This window comes from Ranitomeya variabilis, chromosome 5, assembly GCF_051348905.1.
Source record: "Ranitomeya variabilis isolate aRanVar5 chromosome 5, aRanVar5.hap1, whole genome shotgun sequence".
NCBI classification, from domain to species: Eukaryota; Metazoa; Chordata; class Amphibia; order Anura; family Dendrobatidae; genus Ranitomeya; species Ranitomeya variabilis.
The window spans coordinates 247191933-247207194 of NC_135236.1; the positions used below are offsets into that span (position 1 = coordinate 247191933).

The following is a 15262-nucleotide window of genomic DNA, read 5'->3' on the forward strand; positions in this document are numbered from 1 at the left end:
TACCAAGATAGACCTTCGTGGTGCGTACAACCTTGTGCGCATTAAGCAAGGGGATGAATGGAAAACCGCATTCAATACGCCCGAAGGTCATTTTGAGTACTTGGTGATGCCTTTTGGGCTCTCTAATGCCCCTTCAGTTTTTCAGTCCTTTATGCATGACATTTTCCGGAACTATCTGGATAAATTTCTGATCGTTCATCTGGATGATATTCTGGTTTTTTCTGATAATTGGGACTCGCATGTGGAGCAGGTCAGGATGGTCTTTAAAATTTTGCGTGAAAATTCTTTGTTTGTCAAGGGCTCAAAGTGTCTTTTTGGTGTACAGAAGGTTCCCTTTTTGGGGTTCATTTTTTCCCCTTCTGCTGTGGAGATGGACCCAGTCAAGGTCCGAGCTATTCTTGATTGGACTCAGCCCTCGTCAGTTAAGAGTCTTCAGAAGTTCTTGGGTTTCGCTAACTTCTACCGTCGTTTTATCGCTAACTTTTCTAGCATTGTGAAACCTTTGACGGATATGACCAAGAAGGGCTCCGATGTGGTTAATTGGGCTCCTGCTGCCGTGGAGGCTTTCCAGGAGTTGAAACGTCGGTTTACTTCGGCGCCTGTTTTGTGCCAGCCTGATGTCTCGCTTCCCTTTCAAGTTGAGGTGGATGCTTCAGAGATTGGAGCAGGGGCCGTTTTGTCGCAGAGAGGCCCTGGTTGCTCTGTTATGAGACCTTGCGCCTTTTTCTCTAGGAAGTTTTCGCCTGCGGAGCGAAATTATGATGTGGGCAATCGGGAGTTGTTGGCCATGAAATGGGCATTTGAGGAGTGGCGTCATTGGCTCGAGGGTGCTAAGCATCGTGTGGTGGTCTTGACTGATCACAAAAATCTGATGTATCTCGAGTCTGCTAAACGCCTGAATCCTAGACAGGCCCGCTGGTCATTGTTTTTCTCCCGTTTTGACTTTGTTGTCTCGTATTTACCAGGTTCAAAGAATGTGAAGGCCGATGCTCTTTCCAGGAGCTTTGTGCCTGATGCTCCTGGAGTCGCTGAACCTGTTGGTATTCTTAAGGATGGTATTATCTTGTCAGCTATTTCTCCTGATCTGCGACGTGTGTTGCAGAGATTTCAGGCTGATAGGCCTGATTCTTGTCCACCTGACAGACTGTTTGTGCCTGATAAGTGGACCAGCAGAGTCATTTCCGAGGTTCATTCCTCGGTGTTGGCAGGTCACCCAGGAATTTTTGGCACCAGAGATCTGGTGGCCAGACCCTTTTGGTGGCCTTCCTTGTCTAGGGATGTGCGGTCATTTGTACAGTCCTGTGGGACTTGTGCTCGAGCTAAGCCTTGCTGTTCTCGTGCCAGCGGGTTGCTCTTGCCCTTGCCTGTCCCTAAGAGACCTTGGACACATATCTCCATGGATTTCATTTCTGATCTTCCGGTGTCTCAGGGCATGTCTGTTATCTGGGTGATATGTGATCGCTTCTCCAAGATGGTCCATTTGGTTCCTTTGCCTAAACTGCCTTCCTCTTCCGATCTGGTTCCTGTGTTTTTCCAGAACGTGGTTCGTTTGCACGGCATCCCTGAGAATATTGTGTCAGACAGAGGATCCCAGTTCGTTTCCAGATTCTGGCGATCCTTTTGTAGTAGGATGGGCATTGACTTGTCGTTTTCGTCTGCTTTCCATCCTCAGACTAATGGACAGACGGAGCGAACTAATCAGACTTTGGAGGCTTATTTGAGGTGTTTTGTCTCTGCTGATCAGGACGATTGGGTGACCTTCTTGCCATTAGCTGAGTTTGCCCTTAATAATCGGGCTAGTTCCGCCACCTTGGTTTCGCCGTTTTTCTGCAACTCTGGTTTCCACCCTCGTTTTTCTTCGGGTCATGTGGAACCTTCTGACTGCCCTGGGGTGGATTCTGTGGTGGATAGGTTGCAGCGGATCTGGAATCTTGTGGTGGACAACTTGAAGTTGTCACAGGAGATGGCTCAGCGCTTTGCCAACCGCCGCCGCGGTGTGGGTCCCCGACTACGTGTTGGGGATTTGGTGTGGCTTTCTTCCCGCTTTGTTCCTATGAAGGTTTCCTCTCCCAAATTTAAACCTCGTTTTATTGGTCCTTACAAGATATTGGAAATTCTTAATCCTGTATCCTTTCGCCTGGATCTACCTGTGTCGTTTGCTATCCACAACGTGTTTCATAGGTCCTTGTTGCGGCGGTACGTTGTGCCTGTGGTTCCTTCTGCTGAGCCTCCTGCTCCGGTGTTGGTTGAGGGCGAGTTGGAGTACGTGGTGGAGAAGATCTTGGATTCTCGTCTCTCCAGGCGGAGGCTTCAGTACCTGGTCAAGTGGAAGGGCTATGGTCAGGAAGATAATTCCTGGGTGGTCGCCTCTGATGTTCATGCGGCCGATTTAGTTCGTGCCTTTCATGCCGCTCATCCTGATCGTCCTGGTGGTCGTGGTGAGGGTTCGGTGACCCCTCACTAAGGGGGGGGTACTGTTGTGATTTTGCTTTTTGCTCCCTCTAGTGGTCATTAGTGATTTGACTCTGGAGCGTCTGTCTTTTCCTATATCCTCACCTGGGCCGTTAGTTCAGGGGCGTTGCTATATAAGCTCCCTGGACCTTCAGTTCAATGCCTGGCATCGTTGAAATTAGAGCTAATCTGTCGTGCTCTTGTCCTCTGATCCTGGTTCCTGTTTTTCAAGCTAAGTCTGCTTCTTTGCTTTTTGCTTTTGTTTTGTTTGGTATTTTTGTCCAGCTTGTTCCTATCTGTATCCTGACCTTTGCTGGAAGCTCTAGGGGGCTGGTGTTCTCCCCCCGGACCGTTAGACGGTTCGGGGGTTCTTGAATCTCCAGCGTGGATTTTTATAGGGTTTTTGTTGACCAGATAAGTTATCTTGCTATATTCTGCTATTAGTAAGCTGGCCTCTCTTTGCTGAACCTGGTTCATTTCTGTGTTTGTCATTTCCTCTTACCTCACCGTTATTATTTGTGGGGGGCTTGTATCTTGCTTTGGGGTCCCTTCCTCTGGAGGCAAGAGAGGTCTTTGTTTTCTTCTCCTAGGGGTAGTTAGATTCTCCGGCTGGCGCGAGTCATCTAGCGATCACCGTAGGCATGATCCCCGGCTACTTCTAGTGTTGGCGTTAGGAGTAGCTATTTGGTCAACCCAGTTACCACAGCCCTATGAGCTGGATTTTTGTATCTTGCAGACTTACACGTTCCTCTGAGACCCTGTCCACTGGGGTCATAACACCGGAAGATACGAGACCACAAAATCAAAACGGGAAAAAAACAGGGACCATCGAGCCTGTCTAGGATTCAGCCGCTTGGCAGACTCGAGGTAAATCAGATTCTTATGATCGGTCAAGACCACAATACGGTGCTTGGCCCCCTCAAGCCAATGTCGCCATTCCTCAAATGCCCACTTCATAGCCAACAACTCACAATTGCCGACATCATAATTGCGTTCCACAGGCGAAAACTTTCGAGAAAAGAAGGCACACGGTTTCATCAAGGAACCATCAGAATTCCTCTGAGACAAAATGGCCCCTGCCCCAATCTCAGAAGCGTCAACCTCAACCTGAAATGGAAGAGAAACATCCGGCTCACGCAACACCGGGGCAGAAGTAAATCGCCGTTTAAGCTCCTGAAAGGCCTCAACAGCCGCAGAGGATCAATTCGTCACATCAGCGCCTTTCTTCGTCAAATCGGTCAAGGGTTTAACCACACTGGAGAAGTTGGCAATGAAACGGCGATAAAAATTAGCAAAGCCCCAAAATTTCTGAAGGCTCTTCACGGATGTGGGCTGGATCCAATCATGAATGGCCTGAACCTTAACCGGATCCATTTCTATAGATGAAGGAGAAAAAATGAAGCCCAAAAAAGAAACCTTCTGTACTCCAAAGAGGCACTTAGACCCCTTCACAAACAAAGCATTATCACGAAGGATCTGAAATACCATCCTGTCTTGTTTCACATGAGACTCCCAATCATCTGAAAAAATCAAAATATCATCCAAATATACAATCATGAATTTATCAAGATAATTCAGAAATATATCATGCATGAAGGACTGAAACACAGATGGAGCATTAGAGAGCCCGAATGACATCACAAGGTATTCAAAATGGCCTTCGGGTGTATTAAACGCAGTTTTCCATTCGTCACCCTGCTTAATACGAACAAGATTATATGCCCCTCGAAGGTCAATCTTAGTAAACCAACTAGCCCCCTTAATCCTAGCAAACAAATCAAAAAGCAAAGGGTATTGGAATTTGACCGTGATCTTATTCAAGAGGCGATAATCAATACAGGGTCTCAAGGAGCCATCCTTCTTGGCAACAAAAAAAAACCCTGCTCCCAATGGTGAAGAAGATGGCCGAATATGCCCCTTCTCCAAAGACTCCTTAACATAACTCCGCATGGCGGCATGTTCTGGCACAGACAGGTTGAAAAGTCGGCCCTTAGGGAACTTATAGCCTGGAATCAAGTCAATAGCACAATCACAGTCCCTATGCAGTGGAAGGGAACTGGATTTGGGCTCATCGAATACATCCTGGAAATCTGACAAAAACTCAGGAATTTCAGAAGAGGGGGAGGAGGAAATTGACATCAAAGGAACGTCACCATGAACCCCCTGACAACCCCAACTAGTCACAGACATAGATTTCCAATCTAATTCCGGATTATGCACCTGTAACCATGGGAAACCCAGCCCAATAGCATCATGCAAATTATGCAACACCAGAAAACGACAATCTTCCTGATGGGCTGGCGCCATGCACATGGTCAGCTGTGTCCAAAACTGAGGTTTATTTTTAGCCAACGGTGTAGCATCAATGCCCCTCAAAGGAATAGGACTCTGCAAAGGCTGCAAGGGGAAACCACAACGTCTGGCAAATTCTAAGTCCATTAAGTTTAAAGCGGCGCCTGAATCCACAAATGCCATGACAGAAAATGACGATAATGAGCAGATCAGGGTCACAGATAACAGAAATTTAGGTTGTACAGTACTGATGGTAACGGAACTAGCGATTCTCTTGGTACGCTTAGGGCAATCAGAAATAACATGAGCAGAATCGCCGCAGTAAAAACACAACCTATTCTGACATCTGAATCCTTGTCGTTCAGCTCTAGACACAATCCTATCACACTGCATAGGCTCAGGACTCCGCTCGAAAGACAACGCCATAGTGTGCACAACTCTGCGCTCGCGCAAGCGCCGATCAATCTGAATGGCCAGAGACATAGAATCACTCAGACCAGCAGGCGTGGGGAACCCCACCATAACATCTTTAACGGATTCAGAAAGACCCTCTCTGAAAATTGCCACCAAGGCATCCTCATTCCATTTAGTCAGCACAGACCATTTTCTAAATTTCTGGCAATACGATTCTGCTGCTTCTTGACCCTGACACAGGGCCAACAAGGTCTTCTCAGCATGATCCACTGAATTAGGTTCATCATACAATAACCCTAGCGCTTGAAAAAAGGTGTCTACATTAAGCAAAGCCGGATTCCCAGATTCCAGGGAAAATGCCCAATCCTGAGGATCACCACGCAGCAGAGAGATGACAATTTTAACCTGCTGGATGGGATCACCAGAGGAACAGGGTTTCAGAGCAAAAAACTGTTTACAGTTATTATTAAAGCTCAAAAACTTGGACCTGTCCCCAAAAAACAAATCAGGAGTTGGAATTCTAGGCTCTAAAACCGGAGTCTGAACGATATAATCGGAAATACCCTGTACTCTAGCAGCAAGTTGATCCACACGAGAAGCCAATCCCTGAACATCCATGCCAGCGCCAAACTCCTGAGCCACCCAGAGGTAAAGAGGGAAGAAAAGACACAACAGACTACAGAAAAAAAAATGGCTCAGCACTTTCCTTCCCTTCTTCTGAGATGCGATTAACTCATTGTTGGCCAGTTGTACTGTTATGATCTGGTGGCCTAGGAGCAGCGTGTGACGTACTCTGGAGAAGGTGGTACCTGTACTGACCGCAGACCCTGAACTTAACTCCGCAACTAGAAGTAGCCGTGGAATGTACCTAACACTCCCTAGACATCTCGACACAGCCAGAGGACTAAATACCCCTAGAGATAGAAAAGGGAAAACTATCTTGCCTCAGAGAAAATCCCCAAAGGATTGACAGCCCCCCACAAATATTGACTGGGAGAGGAGAGGGAAATAACATACGCAGACTGAAATCAGGATTTAGCAAAGGAGGCCGCTCTAGCTAAATAGAAAGGATAGGACAGAGTACTATGCGGTCAGTATTAAAACACTAGAAAATATCCACCACAGAAAATACAAAATCTCCACATCTAACTAAAGATATGGAGGGTATATCTGCATCTCCAGAGATACCAGCTTGGCTGAACAAATCCTTATACAGACCAAGCTGGACAAGACAAAACATGGAAAAGAACTGAACAATAAAGCCCACAGCATGTGGACTGCAAAAATCAAAGCCAGAACTTATCTTTGTTGAAATGAACAGCAAAGCAGGAGAGACCAGGCAGGGATGTGAATCCTCCAGGAACAATGGACAACTGGCACTGACTAAAGGGTCAAGCAAGACTAAATAGCCCAGTCAGAATTGCAAAAAGTGGACACACCTGATGAATGCTGCGATCCAAAGACAGCAGCGCTACCACTTATAACCACCGGAGGGATCCCAAGAGCAGAATTCACAACATATATTGTTCAGACTCCGGTTTTAGAGCCTAGGATTCCTACTCCTGATTTGTTTTTTGGGGACAGGTCCAATTTTTTGAGTTTTAAAAACAACTGTAAACTGTTTTTTGCTCTGAGACCTCGATCCTCTGGTGATCCCATTCAGCAGGTTAAAATTGTCATCTCCCTGCTGCGTGGCTATCCTCAGGATTGGGCATTTTCCCTGGAATCTGGGAATCCGGCCTTGCTTAATGTAGGCGCCTTTTTTCAGGCTTTAGGATTATTATATGATGAACCAAATTCTGTGGATCAAGCGGAGAAGACCTTGTTAGCCCTGTCTCAGGGTCAAGAAGCGGCAGAATTGTATTGTCAGAAATTTAGAAAATGGTCTGTGTTGACTAAATGGAATGATGATGCTTTGGCGGCAATTTTCAGAAAGGGTCTTTCTGAATCCGTTAAAGATGTTATGGTGGGGTTTCCCACGCCTTTCGGTCTGAGTGATTCTATGTCTCTGGCCATTCAGATTGATCGGCGCTTGCGGGAGCGCAGAACTGTGCGCGCTGTGGCGTTGTCCTCAGAGCAGATGCCTGAGCCAATGCAGTGTGATAGGATTCTGTCTAGAACGGAACAACAAGGATTCAGACGTCAGAATAGGTTATGTTTTTATTGTGCGATGCTTCTCATGTCATTTCAGTCTGCCCTAAGCGTACTAAGAGGATCGCTAGTTCAGTTACCATCAGTACTGTACAACCTAAATTTCTGTTATCTGTGTCCTTGATCTGCTCATTGTCAACATTTTCTGTCATGGCGTTTGTGGATTCAGGCGCCGCCTTGAACTTTAAGTTTGCCAGGTGTTGTGGTTTCCCCTTGCAGTCTTTGCAGAACCCTATTCCTTTAAGGGGCATTGATGCTACACCTTTGGCTAAAAATAAACCCCAGTTTTGGACACAGGTGACCATGTGCATGGCGCCAGCCCATCAGGAAGATTGTCGTTTTCTGGTGTTGCATAATTTGCATGATGCTATTGTGCTGGGTTTTCCATGGTTGCAGGTACATAATCCTGTGTTGGATTGGAAGTCTATGTCTGTGACTAGTTGGGGCTGTCAGGGGTTTCATAATGACGTTCCTTTGATGTCAATCTCCTCTTCTTCCTCTTCTGAAATTCCAGAGTTTTTGTCTGATTTTCAGGATGTGTTCGATGAGCCCACGTCCAGTTCCCTTCCACCGCATAGGGACTGTGATTGTGCTATTGACTTGATTCCAGGCTGTAAGTTTCCTAAGGGCCGACTTTTCAACCTGTCTGTGCCTGAACATACCACCATGCAGAGTTATGTTAAGGAGTCTTTGGAAAAAGGGCATATTCGGCCATCTTCTTCACCATTGGGAGCGGGATTTTTTTTTGTTGCTAAGAAGGATGGCTCCTTGAGACCCTGTATTGATTATCGCCTCTTGAATAAGATCACGGTCAAGTTTCAATACCCTTTACCTTTGCTTTCCGATTTGTTTGCTAGGATTAAGGGGGCTAGTTGGTTTACGAAGATTGACCTTCTGGGGGCATATAATCTTGTTCGTATTAAGCAGGGTGATGTATGGAAAACTGCGTTTAATACGCCCGAAGGCCATTTTGAATACCTTGTGATGCCATTCGGACTCTCTAATGCTCCATCTGTTTTTCAGTCCTTCATGCACGATATCTTCCGGACTTATCTTGATAAATTCATGATTGTATATTTGGATGACATTTTGATTTTTTCCGATGATTGGGAGTCTCATGTGGAACAGGTCAGGATGGTATTTCAGATCCTTCATGAGAATGCTTTGTTTGTGAAGGGGTCTAAGTGTCTCTTTGGAGTGCAGAAGGTTTCTTTTTTGGGCTTCATTTTTTCTCCCTCATCTATAGAGATGGATCCAGTTAAGGTTCAGGCCATTCATGATTGGATTCAGCCCACATCCGTGAAGAGCCTTCAGAAATTTTTGGGCTTTGCTAATTTTTATCGCCGTTTCATTGCTAACTTCTCCAGTGTGGTTAAACCCTTGACCGATTTGACGAAGAAAGGCGCTGATGTGACGAATTCGTCCTCTGCGGCTGTCTCTGCCTTTCAGGAGCTTAAATGCCGATTTGCTTCTGCCCCGGTGTTGCGTCAACCGGATGTTTCTCTTCCGTTTCAGGTTGAGGTTGACGCTTCTGAGATTGGGGCAGGGGCCGTTTTGTCTCAGAGGAATTCTGTTGGTTCCTTGATGAAACCGTGTGCCTTCTTTTCCCGTAAGTTTTCGCCTGCTGAACGCAATTATGATGTCGGCAATCGGGAGTTGTTGGCTATGAAGTGGGCATTTGAGGAATGGCGACATTGGCTTGAGGGAGCTAAGCACCGTATTGTGGTCTTGACCGATCATAAAAATCTGATTTACCTCGAGTCTGCCAAACGGCTGAATCCTAGACAGGCTCGATGGTCCCTGTTTTTTTCCCGTTTTGATTTCGTGGTCTCGTATCTTCCGGGTTCTAAGAATATTAAGGCTGATGCCCTCTCTAGGAGTTTTTTGCCTGATTCTCCTGAGGTCCTTGAACCGGTCGGCATTCTGAAAGAAGGGGTGGTCCTTTCTGCCATTTCCCCTGATTTACGACGGGTTCTTCAGGAATTTCAAGCTGACAAACCTGACCGCTGTCCAGTGGGGAAACTGTTTGTTCCTGACAGATGGACTAGTAGAGTGATTTCTGAGGTTCATTTTTCTGTGTTGGCTGGCCATCCTGGTATTTTTGGTACCAGAGATTTGGTTGGTAGGTCCTTTTGGTGGCCTTCTTTGTCACGTGATGTGCGTTCTTTTGTGCAGTCCTGTGGGACTTGTGCGCGGGCCAAGCCTTGTTGTTCCCGTGCTAGTGGGTTGCTTTTGCCTTTGCCAATCCCTGAGAGGCCCTGGACGCATATTTCTATGGATTTTATTTCAGATCTTCCAGTTTCCCAGAGGATGTCTGTTATCTGGGTTGTTTGTGACCGGTTCTCTAAGATGGTTCATTTGGTGCCTTTGCCTAAATTGCCTTCCTCTTCTGATTTGGTTCCGTTGTTTTTTCAGCATGTGGTTCGTTTGCATGGTATTCCGGAGAATATTGTGTCTGACAGAGGTTCCCAGTTTGTTTTTAGGTTTTGGCGGGCTTTTTGTGCTAGGCTGGGCATTGATTTGTCTTTTTCTTCCGCATTTCATCCTCAGACAAATGGCCAGACCGAGCGAACTAATCAGACTTTGGAAACTTATTTGAGATGCTTTGTGTCTGCTGATCAGGATGATTGGGTGGCTTTCTTGCCATTGGCCGAGTTTGCCCTTAATAATCGGGCTAGTTCGGCTACCTTGGTTTCACCCTTCTTTTGTAATTTTGGTTTTCATCCTCGTTTTTCTTCGGGGCAGGTTGAGCCTTCTGACTGTCCTGGTGTGGATTCTGTGGTTGACAAGTTGCAGCAGATTTGGGCTCATGTGGTGGACAATTTGGTGTTGTCTCAGGAGGAGGCTCAGCGTTTTGCTAACCGTCGTCGGTGTGTTGGTTCCCGACTTCGGGTTGGGGATCTGGTCTGGTTGTCTTCCCGTCATGTTCCTATGAAGGTTTCTTCCCCTAAGTTTAAGCCTCGGTTTATTGGTCCTTATAGGATTTCTGAGATTATTAATCCGGTGTCTTTTCGATTGGCCCTTCCGGCCTCTTTTGCTATCCATAATGTCTTCCATAGATCTTTATTGCGGAAATATGTGGTGCCCGTTGTTCCCTCTGTGGATCCTCCGGCCCCTGTGTTGGTTGATGGGGAGTTGGAGTATGTGGTTGAGAAGATTTTGGATTCTCGCTTTTCGAGGCGGAGGCTTCAGTACCTTGTCAAATGGAAGGGTTATGGCCAGGAGGATAATTCTTGGGTTTTGCCTCTGATGTCCATGCTGCTGATTTGGTCCGTGCCTTTCCTCTGGCTCGTCCTGATCAGCCTGGGGGCTCTGGTGAGGGTTCGGTGACCCCTCTTCAAGGGGGGGTACTGTTGTGAATTCTGCTCTTGGGTTCCCTCCGGTGGTTGTTGGGGGTAGTGCAGTTGCCTCTGGGTTGCAATCCTGGGCAGGTGTTTCTGCTGATTGCAGCTCTGACTGAGCTATTTAGGTGTGCAGGATCCATTAGCCCTTGCCAGTTGTCCATTGTTCTTGGAGGTGTTACATCTCTGTCTGGTTCCTCCTGCTCTGCTGCCAATTCAGCTAAGATAAGTGTCTGGTTTTTGTCTCTGCAGCACACATGCTGTGTGCTTTACAATTCAGTGCAATTCATTGTGTTTTTTGTCCAGCTTAGACTGTGTTTGGATTTTTTCAGTCATGTTGGATTCTCAGGAGATGCAGATATACATTCCATGTCTTTAGTTAGATGTGGTATTTTTTGTATTATCTGCTGTGGATATTTTTAGGGTTTTAATACTGACCGCTTAGTACTCTGTCCTATCCCTTTCTATTTAGCTAGAGGTGCCTCTTTTGCTAAATCCTGTTTTCTGCCTGTGTGTGTCTTCCCTCTTATATTCACAGTCAATATTTGTGGGGGGCTGTCTGTCCTTTGGGGTTCTGCTCTGAAGCAAGATAGAATTCCCATTTCCATCTATAGGGGTATTTAGTCCTCCGGCTGTGTCGAGGTGTCTAGGATGTGTTAGGTACACCCCATTTCTACTTCTAGTTGCGGTGTCAGTTTAGGGTTTGCGGTCAGTACAGGTTCCACCTACTCCAGAGAAAGTCTCATGCGGCTCCAAGGTCACCAGATCATAACACTGTCCCCAATGTGTCCAGCATATCTGCCCCCAATGTGTCCAGCATCCTGCCCCCAGTGTGTCCAGCATATTGCCCCAGTGTGTCCAGCAATCTGCCCCAGTGTCTCCAGCATATTGCCCCCAGTGTGTCCAGCATCCTGCCCCCAGTGTCTCCAGCATATTGCCCCCAGTGTCTCCGGCATATTTCCCCCAGTGTCTCCAGCATATTGCCCCAGTGTCTCCAGTATATTGCCCCCAGTGTCTCCAGCATATTGCCCCCAGTGTGTCCAGCATCCTGCCCCAGTGTGTCCAGCAATCTGCCCCAGTGTGTCCAGCATCCTGCCCCCAGTGTCTCCAGCATATTGCCCCCAGTGTCTCCGGCATATTTCCCCCTGTGTCTCCAGCATATTGCCCCAGTGTCTCCAGCATATTGCCCCCAGTGTCTCCAGCATATTGCCCCCAGTGTGTCCAGCTTTCTGCCCCAGAGTGTCCAGCATATTGCCCCCAGCTTGTCCAGAATTTCTGCCCCAGTGTGTCCAGCATTTCTGTCCCCAGCATGTCCAGCACTTTGCCCCAGGATCGCCACTCTAAAAAAAAACAAAAAACACCACCTGCGGTGGCCGGCGGGAGAAGCTTCCTCCCTCCACTCAGGTGAAGCGTGCACTCGCCGGCGGCTGACAATGACGTCAGATGCCGGCGACATGCGCTCTGCGGCACATGTCAGCTGCCAGCCTCTGATTGGCTGGCGGCTGTTAACTATTAACGTGCGGGCCCGCACGTCAATAGCCTTACTGCCGCAGCGTCCGTAGGGGGGGCCCGGTGAGCAGATGAGGGCCCCTTCTGCCCACAGGGCCCATACGCCAGTCAGGGCAGTAATGCCCTGATGGCGGCGGGCAATCTGAGCAGTAGCCCAGGGCCCCCCCACACCACTGGGCCCTGGGCTACTGCCCAGATTGACCCTATTATAATCCACCCCTGCCTGTTACCCTTTTAAAAATGCAAACTTTGTGGCTAAAAAACTTTTTTTTTTGTGATTTTTTTTATTTTCACAGCTCAATATTATAAACGTCTGTGAAGCATCTGGGGATTCAAAGTGCTCACCACACATCTGGGGTCTAGTTTCCAAATTGGTGTCACATGTGGGGGGTTTCCACTGTTTAGGGATATCAGGGGCTTTCCAAACAAAACATAGCATCTCCTAATTATTCCAGTATATTTTGCATTCAAAAAGTTAAATGGTGCTCCTTCCCTTCCAATCCCTGCTGTTGCCCACATAGTAGATTTCCCCCACATATGGGGCATCGGCATGCTCAGGAGAATTTACTCAGCAAATTGTATGGTGCAATTTCTCCTCTTACCCTTGTTAAAATGCAAAATTTGGGGCTAAAAACATTTTGTGGGAAAAATGTGATTTTTTTATTTTCACGGCTCAATATTAGAAACTTCTATGAAGCACCTTGGAGTTTAAGGTGCTCAACATACATCTAGATAAGTTCCCTGTGGGGTCTAGTTTCCAAAATGTTGTCACTTGTGGGCATTTTCCACTGTTTAAGCACATCGGGGCTCTCAAAACATGGACATGGCGTCCACTAATTATTTCAGCAATTTTTGCATTCAAAAAGTCAAATGACGCTCCTTCCCTTCTGAGTCCTGCTGTGCACCAAAACTGCGGTTTTCCTCCACATACGGGGTATGGACATGCTCATGAGAAGTTGCACAACAAATTTTTGGGTCTATTTTTTTCCTGTTACCCTTGCAAAAATAAAAAAATTGGGTCTAAAGTAGCATTTTTGTGACAAAAAATTAAATGTTCATTCCAAAAATTCCTGTGAAGCACCTGAAGGATTAATGCATTTCTTGAATGTGGTTTGAGCACCTTGAAGGGTGCAGTTTTTAGAATGGTGTCACTTTTTGGTATTTTCTGTCATATAAGTTCAAAGTCACTTCAAATGCGATGTGGTCCCTAAAAAAATAGTTTTGTAAAAAAAAATATGCTTGAGAAATTGTGCTGATGTAAAGTTGACATGTGGGAAATGTTATTTATTAACTATTTTATGTGATATAACTCTCTGATTTAAAGTGAACCTGTCAGCATGATTGTGCTTAGTAACCTACAGACAGTGTATGATTGGTGCTGTTATACTGATTAAAATGATACATTGGTTGATGAAATCCATCTTGTGGTTGTTGTTTAATTGTTGTTTGCAGTTTTCAGTTAATCAGAATCTATTGCTCCTGGGAGGGCCTGTGGGGGGCTTTATGTTGTGCTCTGTTTAGATATTTGTCCTTATGGCTTATGACAGGTCACAGCTCCCTTAGTGACCTGCCCCCTATTTTACACTCTGCATATCTTATTGTTTGAAAAAAAAATTACATTGGTCATGCAGGCGCCGGTGGTGGCACTTGCGCTGTAGCATCATACAATCTATAATATCCATATTTTCATTTACTTTTGTCATATTAATTTCTTGAGGGGAAAAAAAATCTTAATCAAAATGGCACCCGTGGCCGTGCCTGCTCAGCAGCATATGCGATCTACAATACCCATATTATCATTTGTTTTTGTCATATAATATGTTTTGTAATTTTTTTTATCTTGCAAAATGGTGCCTGCGCAGTAGCGTCTATTGCGTTTCGATTGATGCTACTGTGCAGGTGTAGCCGCCGGCACCATTTTAATTAAGATTTTTTTTTTTTGCTCAAGAAATTTATATGACAAAAGCCAATGAAAATACGGATATTATAGATCGCATCATGCTACAGCGCAGGCACTGGCGTCTGCATGATGAATGTAATTTTTTTTTCTTTTTTAAACAATAAGATATGCAGTATTTAAAATAAGGGCAGGTCACTGAAAGATCAAGGAACTGTCATAAGCCATAAGAATGAATATTTAAGCAGAACACCACAAAAAGACCTCCCCACAGACCCGCCCTAAAACACAATCATTAACTGAAAACTGCAAATAAAGAGTAAACAATAATCACAAGACGGATTTCATCTGCCAACCTAACACTGTCTGTAGGTTACTGAGCACAATCCTGCTGACAGGTTCACTTTAAGGGCATAAAAATGAAAAGTTGGAAAATTGCAAAATTTTTGTGAAATTTTCATTTTTTTCCACAAATAAACGTAAAACATATCGAATAAATTTTACCACTACCATAAATTACAATATGCATTGAAAAAAGCAATCTCAGAATCAGTGGGATCCATTAAAGTGTTCCAGAGTTATTACCACATAAAGTGACAGTGGTTAGAATTGTAAAATTTGGAAGGTCATGAAGGTGCAAACAGCCTTGGGGGTTAAAGGGATTAAATACTATGTTAGTTAATTTTTTTTGCTGTGGGCCATTAAATGCAGTTTTCCAAGTTGCTCTGTTCACTTTAAAGTGTACATGTCAGCAGTTTTGGTCGATACGAGTTACGGCCATTACCTTTCAGGGCTTATATACAGTATTCTCTTATGCTGTATAAGCCCCCAATCCATCCTGTAAGAGAAGAAAAATAACTTTTATTATACTCACCTGCAGGGCGGTCCAGTTCGAGGCGTGTTGCTCTTCTGGGTCCGGCACCTCCCATCTTCTTATGACCGCCGTCCTCCTGCTTGCTTCGTGTAGGCAACGTGTTGCTGCATCATCCACGCAGTCTCCTTGGCAATGCGCTCCTGCACTGGCGTACTTCTCTGTCCTGTTGAGGGCAGAGCAAAGTACTGTAGTGCGCTGGTGCCGGGGCTGTTTGACCTTTTCCAGCACCTGCACACTGCAATACTTTGCTCTGCCCTCAACAAGCAGATAAGTAAGCCAGTGCAGGCGCGCGGTGCCGAGAAGACTGTGTGGATCATGCAGCAACACGTTATC

At 45.9% G+C, this 15262-nt stretch overlaps 1 protein-coding gene across 1 annotated transcript in view; it reads left to right on the top strand.

The window, feature by feature from the left end:
- Window positions 1-15262, top strand: part of LOC143775625 (uncharacterized) — a 106067-nt gene that overhangs the window by 42298 nt on the left and 48507 nt on the right. The gene's annotated exons all lie outside the window — the stretch shown is intronic.